We start from the raw sequence: 15,914 nt of genomic DNA on the forward strand, positions 1-15,914 counted from the left end.
AGGTATTTTTAAGAAAAATATGGTAAGAAATTGTCTTTCTTTACTACATATGAACAGATATTTTTTATCAGGAAGGGATGTTAGATTTTATCAAATATTTGAATTTTTATCATATTGGCATCTATTGAGATGATGATATGGGTTTTATCCTTTGACCTATTACTGGTATAAAATAAACTAAGAAATTTCTTAATATTGAACCATTCTCAATATAATAATATTGAGGGAAATTTATAGCAGTACAGGCCTACCTCAAGAAAGAAGCAAAATCTCAAATAAACAACCTAACCTACCATATAAAGGAATTAGAAAAGGAAGAATAAAGCCGGAAGTCAGTAGAAGGAAGGAAAAAATAACGATCAGAATGGAAATCAAATGGAAAAATCAGAAAAAAACTACAAGTAAACAAAGTAAACAATAATTGGGGCTAGAGTGACGTATCCTAGCTAACTCCTCCTGGAGGGAAGTAGGAGAAGGGAGTTTTGGAGAGGTACGTAAGGCAAAGAAAAATGGTATCATGAGTAGGTACTTAATAAAGAGTTTACCTGGGCTTATACTTCTGAGAGGACATCCACATACTTAGGGGACTGTTGCTTCTCTCTCTGATTTTGCTAGAATCCGTGTGAGGTAAAAATTATACGATTATATATCCACATTGTGTCACTGGCCTACTCTGGCACCACTACTTGGGAAGAAACTCGAGAAACTAGAGAACTTGGACTAGGAAAAGAGATGCTCACTCTCCTGATACACTGCATGGAGGTCACAAAGTTTAGTCTGCTCTCCATGACTATCATCACCCTGGGTCAGGCCATCCAAGCAGGGGAGTGAGGAGTAGAACAGGAAATATATACATATTTTTCAATTAATCTTTGTATAAGACTGTTCAGAAGGCTGGTGTTATTCAGGTACCAGTAGAAATGCATGTATCCAATCCAATGGGGAGACAAAGAAAAAAATAGCTGAAAGAAATTGAAGTATAACAGAGCATAGATTAAGTGCTAATACATAAAAATCCAAAATGGAATTCATTGGGGTTCTACACCATGATGTTTTAGCAACATTGCCATTGTAGGCACAGATTCCTATATCTAGCAATGTATTTATTCCTTAAAAACTATATCTCAGGACAACAAATGATTAGTAGAGCTTTTCCTCTCTTTATTCAGCATTCTTTTTAGCTAGGGGAGAATACCACACCTATACACAATAATTACTGTCAATCTGGAGGAAAAAAACCTAGTTTAATCCATCAAGAGTAAATAATAATTGCAATTATACATGCATCCAACATTGGAGAACCTAAATAATAAAGAAAAGAAAATATTAACAGATCTGAAGGGAGAAATAGACAGTATACAGTAATAGTGAGGTACCACAATACCCCACTTTCAACAATGGATAGGTCATCCAGAAAGAAAGTCAACAAAGGAACATTGGATATGAACCATACTTTAGACCAAATGGAACAGATATATACAGAACATTGCATCCAACAGCAGCAGAATACACATCCTTCTTAGTGCCCATGGAACATTCCTGGAGAGATCAATGAAAGGTCACAAAACATGATTTAGCAAGTTTAAGAAGATTGAAATTATACCAGGTATCTTTTCCAATCACACTGGTATTAAGCTAGAAATCAATAATAGGAGGAAAGCTGAAAAATTCACAAATATGTGGAAATTAAACAACACACAACTGAACAACCAAAGGGCCAAAGATGAAATCAAAAGGGAAATGAAGAAATATCTTGAAACAAATTAAAATAGAAGCACAGCACATCAAAACCTATGGAATGCTGCATAAGCAATTCTAAGAGGGGATTTTATAGCAATAAATGCCTACATTAAGGAAGACCTCAAATAAACAACCTAACTTTACACCTCAAGGAACTGGAAAAAAGAACAAAGTCCAAAGTTAGCAGAAGGAAGGAAATAACAAAGATCAAAACATAAATAAATGAGAGAGCAAAAAAGCAATAGAAAAGATCAACAAAACAAAGAGCTGTTTTTTTGAAAGAATAAAAAAAATTGACAAACCTTTAGCTAGATTAACTCTGAAAAAAGAGAATACTCAAATAAAATCAGAAATAAAATAGGTGACATTACAACTGATACACAGAATTACAAAGGATCTGAAGAGATCACTATGAACAGTTATACACCAATGAATTGAATAACCTAGAAGAAATAAATTCCTAGAAACATACTAACTCAGTAAGAGTTTTTTCTATCATGAAGTAGAAAATCTGAACAGACCAATGGGAGGTGATTGAATCACTAATCAAAACCTCCCAACACAGAAAAGCCCAGGACCAGATGGTTTCACTGGTGACTTCTACCAAATATTATGGAAGAACTAACACCAATCCTTCACAAATTCCTCCCAAAAAATGGAAGAGAAGGGACCACTCTCAAACTTATTTTATAAGGTGAGCATTATCCTGATACCAAATCCAGACATGAACACTGCAATAAAACTACAGACCAATATCTCTAATGAATGTAGATGCAAAAATTCTCAACAAAATATTAGCAAAATGAATTCAACAACACATTAAAAGGATTATAAACCACAACTAAATGGGACTTACCTATGAAGCAAGGATGCTTCAACATATACAAATCAATAAATGTGATACACCACATTAATAGAATGAAAGAAATCATATGACCATCTCAATAGGTGCAGAAAAAGCATTTGACAAATTACAACATCCTTTCATGAAAAAATGTGCAATAAATTGGGTATAGAAGGAACATACCTCAATATAACAAAGGCCATATATGACAAACTCACAGCCAAAATTGTACTCCATGGTGAAAGTTTGAAAGCTTTTCCTCTAAGATCAGGAACAAGACAAGAGTGCCCACTCTCACCACTCCTGTTTAAAATAGTACTGGAAATACTAACCAGAACAGTTAGGCAATTATTAGAAATAAAAGACATCCAAATATGAAAGGAAGAAGTAAAATTGTCTTTTTTGTAGTTGATATATATAGGAAATTCTAAAGACTCAACCAAAAACCATTCGAACTAATCAATACATTCAGTATAGTTGCATGGTACAAAATTAACATACACAAAATTAGTTGTATTTATATACATTAACAACAAAACATTTGAAAAATGAATAAAACAATCCCATTCACAGTAGCATCAAAAAAGTAAAATACTTAGAAATAAATTTAATCAAGGAGGTGAGATATCTGTACATTAAAAACTATAAGGCTTTGATGAAAGAAATTTAATAAGACACAAACAAATGGAAGGATATCTGGTATTCATGGATCAAAAGAATAGTACTGTTAAAATGTCAGTACTACCTAAAGCCATCTATAGATTCAATAAAATCTCTATCAAAATTTCAAGAGCATTTTTCATAGAAATAGAAAAAACAATCCTAAAGTTAGTATGAAGTCACAAAAAACCATGAATAGCAAAAGCAAGCTGGAGAAAGAACAAAGCTGGAGGCATCATACTTCCTGGTTTCAAACTATACTACAAAGCTATAGTAATCAAAAGAGTATGGTATTGGCATAAAAACAGACACATAGACCAATGGAACAGACTAGAGAACCCAGAAATAAACCATTGTATATTCGGTCAACTAACATTTGACATGGGGCTCAGGATACTCAGTTGGAAACAATACTCTCTTTCAATAAATGGTGTTGGGAAAACTGGATAACCACATGCAGGATAATGAAATTGGACCTTATCTTACACCACTCACAGAAATTAACTCAAAATGGATTAAAGACTTGAAAATAAAACTTCTAGAAGAAATTATAGGAAAAAGTTTCTTGACTTTGGTCTTGACAGTGATTTTCTGGATATGACACCAAAAGCACAAGTAACAAGAGCAAAAATAAATACATGGGACTACATCAAACTAACAAGCTTTTGCACAGCAAAAGAAACAACAAAATGAAAAAGTAACCTACAAAACAGGAGAAAATATTTGCAAGTCATATATCTGATAAAGCATTAATATCCAAAAATATGTAAAGAATTCATACAACTCAATAGAAAAAACAAACACACAAACAAAAACCTGATTAAAAAATGGCAGAGGAACAGAATAGACATTTTTCCAAAGAAGACATACCCATGGCCAACAGGCACATGAAAAGATGCTCGACATCACTAACCATCAGGGAAATGCAAGTCGAAATCACAATGAAATAATCACCTCACACCTGTTAGAAAGCTATCATCAAAAAAGACAAGAAATAACAAGTGTTGAGGAGGATGTGGAAAATGTAAATTGGTGCAGCCACTATGGAAAACAGTATGGAGTTTCCTCAAAAAAACAAACAAACAAACTACCATTTGATCCAGCAATCCCATTTCTGGTTATATATCCAAAGGAAGTGAAAACAGGATCTCAAAAAGATGTCTGTGCCCCCATGTTCTATTCACAATAGCCAAGATATGGAAATAACCTTGTCCATGAGTTGATGAATGGTTAAAGAAAGTGTTATAGATATACGTACTGCCATTTGTGACAATTTGGGTAAAACTTGAGGGCATTATGCTAAGTGAAATAAGTCAGGCAGAGAAAAGCAAATTGATGTCACTTAAATGTGGAATCCAATAAAAGCCCAGCCCATTAAAAAGGAGAGTAGAGTGGTGGTTACCAGGGCCTGGGGAATGTAGGAAATGTGGAGATATTGTTCAAAGGGTACAAGCTTCTAGTTGTAAGATTGACAGGTTCTGAGGATCTAATGTACAGCATGGTGATCATAGCTAATTACTAATGCATTATATACTTGAAAGTTGCTAAGACAGTAGATCTTAAATGTTCTCCCCACAAAAAAGAAATGGTAATTGCATAATAGGATGGAGGTATTAGTTAATGCTATGGTGGTAGGTAATCATTTTGCAATATATTAATATATCAAATCAACATGTCTTACACCTTAAATTTACACAATGTAATATGTCAAATATATCTCAATGAAGCTATAAAATATGTAAGTAAATAAAAGGAAAATGTGAATCCTAGGATAAGAATGTTATAATATGATGGTCTAGGCTGGAGAAAATGCTAGATATCTGGAATTTATTTGTACTCCTAAATTTCCTCAGGCTGGGGTAACATATCTAATTTTCCATCCAATTGTGTGTTATCTGAGTGATGTGCAAGGTAGAAGTCAAGGAGAGAGTTATATCTTTGATGAAAGAGGGAAAGAATTCTGCTTCCATTGTTCCCAAGTTTATTCCATGAATAAATAAGATCAATACCTATGTTAAAGTAGTATGGTCCCACTGCATCACTTAATCTCAAGGAAAACAATCTATTACATATTTAAGAATAGTTTGTCAGACTAAAGCCTCTGGTTGACAGAGTAACCATCAAAAAATTCTTTATGTGGGTGGAGTGGTGAAAAGCTCCTACCTCCTTTGATCAAAAAGAAGGTTTAAAAATGGTGTTATGAAAAAGCTGTTACGAACTTTAAAATAAATAACACATGTTAACATACGAACATAGAGGTATAAGAACCTCTCATATAAGAATGGGAGAGGTGATTTCTAGTGTTGATTTTATAAAATAAATTATTAGTCTACAATAACATGTTAGGTGAAATATTTAGGGTAGTTTTAGTTCCCTTTTATAGTAACCTATACAAATAGGGAGACATTAGTTACAAATATCTGTGTTCATGTAAAAAGGAGCAGGGAACAAAAAAATGGTGTTATGAAATCAGTTTAAAAAAATTGATGTCTAATTGCAGCTAAATTGTGTGTATATTTAGATACAACTTTGGTAATCTCACTAAGTGTCAGTATTTTGCCAAGTAAAAGCTCAAGAGGAAAGAAATAAGATTGAAAGAACTTCCTCTTCTGGAAGACCCATGAAAGTCACATGGACAGGTATCTTTTCCTGTTTATAATTCAATTTGTAGGGTGCTAGACAGACCTAGCGACAAAGGGGTGTAATTTGAGAGCAATGATGCACAATGCATGGCTTGTGTGGCACACCATTTATTCTCCCCTGTACTTGCATAATCATACTTTTATGCTGATTGACTCCACAAGCTTAATACTCAGGATGTACGCTTTGCTACCTTTTCTGGATATTTTATTAACAAAAAAGTTATATCATGCTGATCCAATTTCATGTTTCAGAGATCCAGCTGCAGAATAGATGATGAAGCCACATAAGTTATTAGCTTAGCTGAATGCATAAAAAGTTTAATCAATAATCAGTTTGCATATTTTAATGGAACCAGTGCAATGACTGTGATAATCAAAAAATACATATCAAACGAATTTATATTCTTAGTTTATTCTGAAGAGTAAATTAGTGCTCTTTAGGCTGGTATTTTCAAAGTAAATAGATATTTGTGAACTTAAAAAGAGATAAATACCAGAATTATTCTTCTGCAATTTTTGTTTTTTAATCCTCCCTCTCCCCCCAGAAAAAGTCTCCAGATATTAACACAGAAACTCTGTTTACCAGATGGGCAGCAGAACTATCCCCAAACCTATCCAACCATGGATTTGTCAAACATAGCAACTGGGGACCTTCTAGAAGAACATGATTGACAGAGACTCAGGGATGTAGACCATACTTGGACCAAGGCTGATTGATTTCTGACTAAGAGGGTCAGTTGAATGGTTCAGGAATAGTTTCTTCACTACACATGTTGATGCAGTCAGTTTTCAGGGTATTACGTCAAAAATCTCAAGTGATTGGCTTAAAGAAAGTTTTAACTTCCGATATCTAATTCAGCAAGCCTCTATTATACTACTATGTGCCAAAAACTATTTTAGATATTGGAGGTGGTATTGTGATCTTGTTACCTGTCTTCCAGGACCTTATACTTCAGCAAATTATTTAGGAAGACGGATGCTTGCATAGCTAACAGAACACAGAATGATAAGCAACAGAATATAACCCAGGGTTATAGAACATAGAGGATGCTTGTGAGAGGGGCTGAAAGAAAAGGTAAAATTGGAGTGGGCCTTGAAGGTTAGAAAGGTTGCTGACTCCAATAACTGGCAATGACAGGCATTCCAGGCAGAGTGGTATTCTTCACATTTCTTGAACAGCAGAGTCCTTTTTCATTGAAACTGGAAAAAAGGTTTTTGTCAAGGTTAAATGTACATTTAGAGATACTTTCATCACTTTTTCATTTTATAAAAAGTAAGCTGACTGCTACTAGAAATCAGAGTCTTGACATATCTGCTGTTTTCAGGTTGCTGGTTAGACAGCACTGCTGCCTGTACTGTGCGCTTGGATAACTCCAGCTAAAACTAGGAACTGGGCCTCAGCCATGTATGCAAGAACAGAATAAATGAGGCAGATGTTTTCCTGACTTCTGCTCTTTTGAATCTGCTCTGTGCAGAAGGGAGACGTTGTTTGCTTCAAATTATTTAAGTACAGCATTTGTCACTTCTGTAATTCACTTACCACCACCAGATATGCAATTACTTTAACTGCGAGCCACTTGCATCTTAGTTTTACTGTCTAAAAATATGTCAGCTTTTATTTGAAGAGCTAAGATTGAAATTGTCACTTGGGGCCATTCCAAAACTTTGCTAATTGTGCACTTTAAGTAGAGTAATATTTGAATTAATTTTCCTCTTGGATTTTAAGAAAAATAATTACTCATGTCATGGTTTTCATTTATAACTATCTTTTTACATTATTATTATTATTATTATATTTTGGTACGCGGGCCTCTCACTGTTGTGGCCTCTCCCGTTGCAGAGCACAGGCTCTGGACACGCAGGCTCAGCGGCCATGGCTCATGGGCCCAGCCGCTCCGTGGCATGTGGGATCTTCCCGGACCAGGGCACGAACCTGTGTCCCCTGCATCGGCAGGCAGACTCTCAACCACTGCGCCACCAGGGAAGCCCAGGGCAGATTGCTTTAATGCTGCATGCCACCAGTAAGTTTGCTGCTGCTAAAGAAATGTTCTTATTTGGCAAGAAATGGGAATGGCAAGAGAGAGAAGTCTAATCAGATACCATACTGCTCCTGACCCAACTGGGCATCTTGACAATGTAATGCCACATTGGGATAATTTAGGTGTTTTGATTGAAAGTTAGTCTCACGCAGGTTACCCTAAATCATGGAGTTATTATAAGTTACCATAGTAACCCTGCTCTGGGGCTCTGTTTCTCTGGGCCACCAAAGTGTCACTGTTGATACAGGGCTCTCTCTCTCTCATGGAATCTTGACTTCTTTCTCTTCAATTACAAATATTTTCTTCTGCTACCAACAAGAAGGTTATCTTATTATCCAATCAATTACTAGCAGGAAAGAGTTTGATTGATCTAGCTAATTACCTGATGGGGTTAGCCCTCCTTGAATCAGGCGGTCCACTTGTGATACAGTAAGCGCTGTCCCCTGCTCAAGCAGCCTCCCAGTGATGCTTTCATTAGCAGGAGCTACGGAAAGAGCAGTTTCCCTTAGAAGAGGACAATGAGAGTGACAATATTGGCACAAAGTACTCAGAGCTAACTGAAAAGCCATAACACTTCCTTATCTGAAACCAATATTTCCCATATTCACACCAGTTAAGATTAATTGCTCCTTCCTATGGGCTTCCATAACATTTTAAAATAAGTTTATTGAGGTTTAACTGACATACAATATTCTGTACATGTGTAAAGTGTAAAAGTGGATGATTTTTGACATATGTATACATTCATGAAATCATCGCCATAATCAAGATAATTAATATTTACATCAACATAAAATGTTCTCTCTGTTATTCCATAGAGGGATAAATGACAAAGATCCTTCCCTGAAGGAAATGAATGTCAAGTGAAAAACATGTAAAGAACTCATTTCAGATGGGCTAGACAGAATGAAACTGCATACAGTGCACTGTGTTTTCTATTCAAGATTTTCAATTCCTGAAAGAAAGAATGAATCTTATTTACTTGGTGTGGATCCTGTGCCCACCCCTGGATCAACAACTGTGGCCAAGGGATTAGGATCTCATAGAATTAACATGACCACTGTTGGCCTATCGCCTCTGCATATAGGGGCCATTCCCAGAGAAAGGAGAATTGTAAGCTGGGGCACCATTCCAAGAGGTGTTTACTATAGGATGATAGAGGTTAAGAGACAACCAACATCAAACAAAATATGAACCTTAATTTCCTCTTTCCTACTCTACCACATCTGCATTATACTGTTGAACTTTCTGTCTGGTAGAAAGTTTGATTCATAGTGATTTGCCTTTCTCTAGGAATTTGAAAACCCTACTTTTTTGACATAAAATTTGTATGTCTAATTAGCTGCCTTTAATTTCTTGTCATTCATTTTTGAAATTGTCTACTTCAGAGTTAATGCCACAAAATTTGCATGTCTACTCAATTCTAACCCTCAACGAAACACACACACACACACACACACACACACACACACACACACTCACACACACAATGTGCACATATACAGCCTGCCTCTCTCCAGGATTCTTTGTGTATCTGTTTTGTTTTGTATTTAACCAGGCAATTTACCTATGTGCAATTGTGGGCATGATATAATGACTTTGTGGGTGGAGAATTCAGTTTGTATCAGTCTCCAAGTAGTTCTAAGAACCAGGAATAGAGAAAGTATTGTAGATTCTGGAGCTGTTCCTGTTTTGATCCTTAAACAGGATTAAAGGAAGAAAAATTAAAGAGACTGAGAATGGAGTGAACTAGGTTTTTTCTGGTCTGGAGATATGAGGATCGGAGCCATCTTTTTAAGGTTTTAAAGGGCATGAACAATTTCTACAAAAGGAATTGGGATTAGTTGTTCTTTTTGCAGCAGAACATCACAATACAAGGAACTGAATTTACATCTAAGCAGGAAAATTGTTCCTTAGTCATAGGAAGGAACTTTTTTGCTTGTTGGTATGTTAAGTTGGAAGAATGGGTAACTGAGGGTAAGTGGCATTTCTGCTTCCTGGAGAGCTCTAGAGAAGGGCAAATAATCCTACATTGTACCAAACTGTACTGATCCTACACTGTACCAAAGTTGAGGAAAACAGAAATTTTCTCAGACTTTTTTACAACTCTTCAACTCTGCTATTCCTGATGATTTCCGAATGCTACTCCATTGGCGGCAAGTATCACTTAAAGACTTCTCTGGAAAGAGAGACCTTGTAGGCTCTTTTCCAGGTCTTTTGTAGTTTAGTTGTCTCTCAAGTCGAGTAAACATTTCCTCACTGGATATTCACTTATTTGCACAATGCATAAAAATTAGACATACTTTTGGATCTATTTATATATCACGTGTTGGGCTTAATTAGCCTGAAGTTTGAACAAATAATAGCATTTTCTTTTATGGCTCTCCACCCTGGGGATTGCAATAATTATTAATAGCAACAAGGGATTTCAAGAGTGAAGATATTGGTTTAATAATAACTCAGAGTTCTTTAAAGAGACTCAGGGAGTCCACAGAGGCTCTCCCCTCCCTTCTCCAAAGTCATAAAATGACAGTAGCAAAAGAAGTGGAGTGTAAAGAAATTTAAACTATCCTCTGATGAAGAGCAGAGATGTAACTGTGGGTAGGCCTTGGGCTGGAGTTTCTACAGTGCCCCCACCAACCAAAAAAAATATAATAAAACCAGTCTGTTTAAGGAAAAAGAGGCCTCCCCTCATCTCCACCATATGCAGATGTCTTTCAAAAGACTTGACCAGCCTGTGGGAACAAAGTATTTGACCTCCGAGACACCATCCTAGCAGTGTTTGAAGGAGCTTGCTAATCTTAAGGACCATGCCACACATCAAAGGAAAGGAAAATGGTAGCTTTTTGACAAAGTACTCTAAAGGGAGGCTACCATGTGGTCTTTAGAAAGTTAACATTTGGCAGAGCTTGGCTAGACTGTGAGATCTTCAAGGGCAGAGAAGTTATTTGGTTTCCCTCCCCATAGAGGATTATGGGAATGCAACATAATGGTTAAATTGTAGACTGAACAAAGCCTAATTTGTGAGATAAGGCTATAGCTAACAAGGATATATTCATGTTTTCCAAAGGCAAATGGCTTCATTCACCCATTACTTACTAAGTACTTCCGTGTTGTGCAGTGTGTTAAGAGCTAGGGATTCAGTCCTGATAAAGACATTATTCCTGTCCTAGAAGGTCTTACACGCTTGGGTAAGGGGTGGGGACTGACTAGTAAACGGGTGATTAAAATGCAGCTAGTCAGGTATTTCCATATGGGAAATATGGGGACAGTGGGATGGAGTACAGAGGAGGGGCAAGCGCTTTGCCAGGACTGGGCAGGGGAAAATGGAGGTAGGCATGGATTTTGGAGAATTTGCTATTTTGTATGCTCTGTGCCACAAGTCCTCTCTGTTAGAATGACTAAGAAATGCTGAATGAATTTTAATTTTCTTTAATGTTCCAATTCTTTTTTGATATTTAACTAAAATTAATTTTTTGCAATGCACCATTACAGAAAAAGAAAGGAAAAAATTTCCAATTCCTTATTCAATAGGTAATTTCCTACATGAATGAGATGGTGTCAAATGAAACACATTCATTCATTCAAAAAATTACATCTTAATGCCTCAAGAAGAATGTGAGCAAGAATTCACCAGACAGAACTTGGAAAATACTCCACCGAGCCCCACTGAGCTGTCCTTGCCAAGGCGAAGGACAGGTAATTTGCCGTGACTAATAGAAAAACATAAAGAACATTAATATGAAAAATGAAAGCATAATCCATGGTATAACAGGCAATGAAACCATTCGCATAACTGATTACTCTTCAAGGTAACATGTTCTTCCTCTCAGGAATCTTTTTCTTTGGCCCAGTCTTTTAAAAGCCTGCTAAAGTGACATCACTTGAAAGGTCATGGGAGCAGCTGTCTTTATCCTCGTGTCCAGAGAGTGATACTGGGACACTCATAATTTGAGGAAAGAATTATTAAAGAAAATACTTAGAGACCTTGGCGATGTTATATGTTCCCTCTGAACATCCTGAGACATAATATTAAGAAACAATGATTGTAATATTAGTGCGTTTTAATTTGAAACTTAGTATCAGGCTATTAGAGGACCTAGGGTTCAATCTTAGCTCCACTGCATGTTAGCTTTGTGTACTTGGACAAGTCACTTATCTCCACGTGATTCTCAGTTTCTTTATCAGTAAATTGGAGATAATATGATCTCCTCTGCTTATCTTGCAAGGTTGAGAAAACCAAATAAAAGAGCACTAGTGGAAGCTTTTAAAGACCATAACGATTAAACATAAAAGGATTATTAGGAAAATCCTGACTAATTTTTATGTTGTTAGGTTAGGTCATACCAGCTTATCAAAGTGGATTGTTTTGTATATATTGTTCTTCTTGAAGTTCAAAGAAGAATAGAGCAAATTATGTCCCTTTATAATATGGAAACCTTTGATCTTCTGAAGGTAGTTATTTCCATAGAAACTCTAAATCTGCTGTGGGAACATCCCAAATGCTCATATCCTCCCATGGCTTTGGGTGATAAAAGAGGCAGATACAAGGCAGAATTGGCAAACACAGTAGCCATTGTGTGCTGACAGGGCCAAGGTGACTTATGTTTTTTTTTTCAATGTGTTGTGGGCCTTGATAGCACATTAATGACTGGCTAGTGTCCTTACCCTGTGTTATCTTATATGGACAATCTACCTGAAGTCTAGAGGGTGGTATATTGTAATGGCCAAGAGCAAGAGATTTAAGGGAAGGTAAATAATTGCTTTAGATCCTGGCTCTGCTATTTAATAGCTGTGTGATCGAGAGTAAGTTACATAAACTCACTGAGCCTGAGGTTCCAGGTTCCATTAAAATGGACATGACAGTAGTATACAACTCATTTAGGGATGTTGGGAGGATTGAATGAGTTAATATATGTAAAGAGGCTGAGCAGAGCCGCTGGCAGGAGGGCAGAGGGACCTACGGAGGGGAGCAAGATGGCGCAGACTCAGGGCACCAGGGGGAAAGTCTGTTACTACTACGATGGGTTTTTGTGAGAATCCAGTAAGAAAATGAATGTGAATGTGCTTTGACACCATAAAGTGTAATGACGTGCAAGAGGTGAGCTGTGGCTTACAATAATTCTGAGTAGTGATGGTTACTCTTCTGTTGTGGGAGTGAATTCCCTGGAGATATAGTGAGGGGATGTTGGAAATTACATTGGATGTAGTTTCCAATTATGTTGTATATTATGGACAAGGCCACCCAATGAAGCCTCACTGAATCTGCATGACTCACAATTTGCTCCTTAACTATGGCCTCGACCGAAAGATGGAAATTTATCACCCTCGCAAAGCCAATGCTGAGGAGAGAACCAAGTACCACACTGATGACTACATTAAATTCTTGCGCTCCATCTGCCCAGATAACATGTCCGAGTACAGCAAGCAGATGCAGAGATTCTACGTTGGTGAGAACTGTCTGGTATTTGATGGCCTGTTTGAGTTCTGTCAGCTATCTCCTGGTGGCTCTGTGGCAAGTGCCCTGAAAATAAACAGCAGACGGACATCGCTGTGAATTGGGCTGGGGGCTTACACCATGCAAAGAAGTCCGAGGCATCTGGCTTCTGTTACGTCAATGTCAATGATATCGTCTTGGCTATCCTGGAACTGCTGAAGTATCACCAGAGAGTGCTGTATATTGACGTTGATATTCACCATGGCGATGGCGTGGAAGAGGCCTTCTATACCACAGACCGAGTCGTGACTGTGTCCTTTCATAAATATGGAGAGTACTTCCCAGGAACTTGGGACCTACGGGATATTAGGGTTGGCAAAGGCAAGTATTATGCTGTTAACTACCCTCTCTGAGATGGGATTGATGACGAGTTCTATGAGGCCATTTTCAAGCCAGTCATGTCCAAAGTAATGGAGATGTTCCAGCTCAGTGCAGTCGTCTTACACTGTGGCTCTGATTTCCTGTCTGGGGATCAGTTAGATTGCTTCGATTCGACCATCAAAGGGCAAGCCAAGTGTGTGGAATTTGTGAAGAGCTTTAACCTGCCTATGCTGATGCTGGGAGGAGGTGGCTACACCATTATAATGTCTCCCGGTGCTGGACTTATGAAACAGCTGTGGCCCTGGACATGGAGATCCCTAATGAGCTTTCATACAACGACTACTTTGAATACTTTGGACCAGATTTCAAATTTCACATCAGTCTTTCCAATATGACTAACCAGAACACTAATGAGTATCTGGAAAAGCTCAAACAGCGACTGTTTGAGAACCTGAGAATGCTGACCCGCATACCTGGAGTCCAAATGCAGGCCATTCCTGAGGATGCCATTCCAGAGGAGAGTGGTGATGAGGATGAAGAAGACCCTGACAAGCACATCTCACTGTGTTCCTCGGACAAACAAATTGCCTGTGAGGAAGAGTTCTCCGACTCTGATGGGGAGGGAAAAGGAGGTCGCAAGAACTCTTCCAACTTCAAAAAAGCCAAGAGAGTCAGAACGGAATATGAGAAGGAGAAAGACCCAGAAGAAAAGAAAGAAGTCACAGAAGAGGAGAAAACCAAGGAGGAGAAGCAAGAAGCCAAGAGGGTCTGAGCAGACCTCTCCAGTTCTGGCTTCTTGCCAAGTTCCCCACCTTAATCTTGCACCCCCTCGGATTTTATATTTTCTATTTCTCTGTGTATTTATATAAAAATATATTAAATATAAATATCCCCAGCGACTAGACAGGAACCAGGGCCCCGAGCTCAGGGCACATGTGTTAGGTGAAGCTTTTCTAGTAGCTGCCTCACCACCCATCCCTCCTGAATTCTTAATTTTGAACCATAACGGGTGCCAGGTCTGGCTAGAAGGGATACACTTAAGCACCCATAGGACAAAATCTTGAAGTGCCTGCTTAGTAGCTTTGAAAAGGTGCCCTTATTGAGCATTTTAGAAGGGGTGACTGGATCTTCAGGGACTCTCTGGTCTTTTCAGGCTCCTTAAGGTAACATCAGCCATTTTTAGATTGGTTCTGTTCTCAAACCTTTCTACTGGCCCCCAGTAAGCCAAGAAACTCACACTGCCTGCCCTCTCTGTCCTCCCACAATTCTGCAGGTGAAGATTGTTAGTCTAGTTTCCTTTTTGAGATACTGTTTTCGTTTTTGTGAGAATCTTTGTAATAAAATGGTACATGTCTATACACTAAAAAATGTGTATATACAAAGAGACCGAATCCTTGGTATTCAACAAATATTAACTATTTTATTAGTTAGCCCTCAACATCTGGGATGGATGGGAACAGTAAGAGGTTGTTTCAGGTGAGAACCATCACATCGAATTATGGAGATAAGAGTAATGGAGCTAAAAGGAGCAATAGAAACAGTGATTGAAAACATAGCTCTGGCATCGTAGAGTCTAGGTTCAGAGTCCAGCTCTATGTGACCTTAGACAAGTCAGTTAACTCTCAGAGCTTCACTTTAAATCGTGAGGATCATATTAATTGCTTTTTCACAGGGCTGTTTTGAAGGATCAATTATGTGATGCATATGAAATGCAGAAGAGGATTGTCCCAATCATGTGCATCTGTTATAATTCCTATCGTTAAGTGGTCTTCTGTCCTTCCACCTTTCGCCATGGGCAGAACTGTGAAGTCCTAAACAGTCTGACCTCATGAGTTGAGTCCCACTGAGTTGGAATTAGTGCAAATGTACATGTAGACTCGTGTCCTCCTTTGTACTGTCCTTGAAGGATAGGTCTGCTAAAAAGTGAAAGATACCATGCATATATGGCCAGTTGATCAAAGGTGCCAGAGCAATTTAGTGGAGGGAAAATAGTCTTTTCAACAAATAGTGCTGGATCAACCAGACATCAATACAGGAAAAAAGTGAACATGAAATTTTACCTTGTGCCATACACAAAAATCACCTCGAAATGGATAATAAATGTAAATGGTTTCTAAATGGAACTAAATATAAAGCCCCAAACTCTAAAGTGTTTAGAAGACAACATAGGA

At 37.7% G+C, this 15,914-nt stretch overlaps 1 pseudogene across 1 annotated transcript; it reads left to right on the forward strand.

Moving 5' to 3' along the window:
* Window positions 1–12,902: 12,902 nt before the first annotated feature.
* Window positions 12,903–14,729, forward strand: LOC307180162 (histone deacetylase 1-like; annotated as a pseudogene). Its single transcript has 2 exons — window positions 12,903–12,958; window positions 13,104–14,729. The product of its transcript is annotated as a histone deacetylase 1-like (transcript).
* The last annotated feature ends 1,185 nt before the right edge of the window (window positions 14,730–15,914 follow it).

This window comes from Stenella coeruleoalba (assembly GCF_951394435.1).
Source record: "Stenella coeruleoalba genome assembly, chromosome: X".
NCBI lineage: Eukaryota > Metazoa > Chordata > Mammalia > Artiodactyla > Delphinidae > Stenella > Stenella coeruleoalba.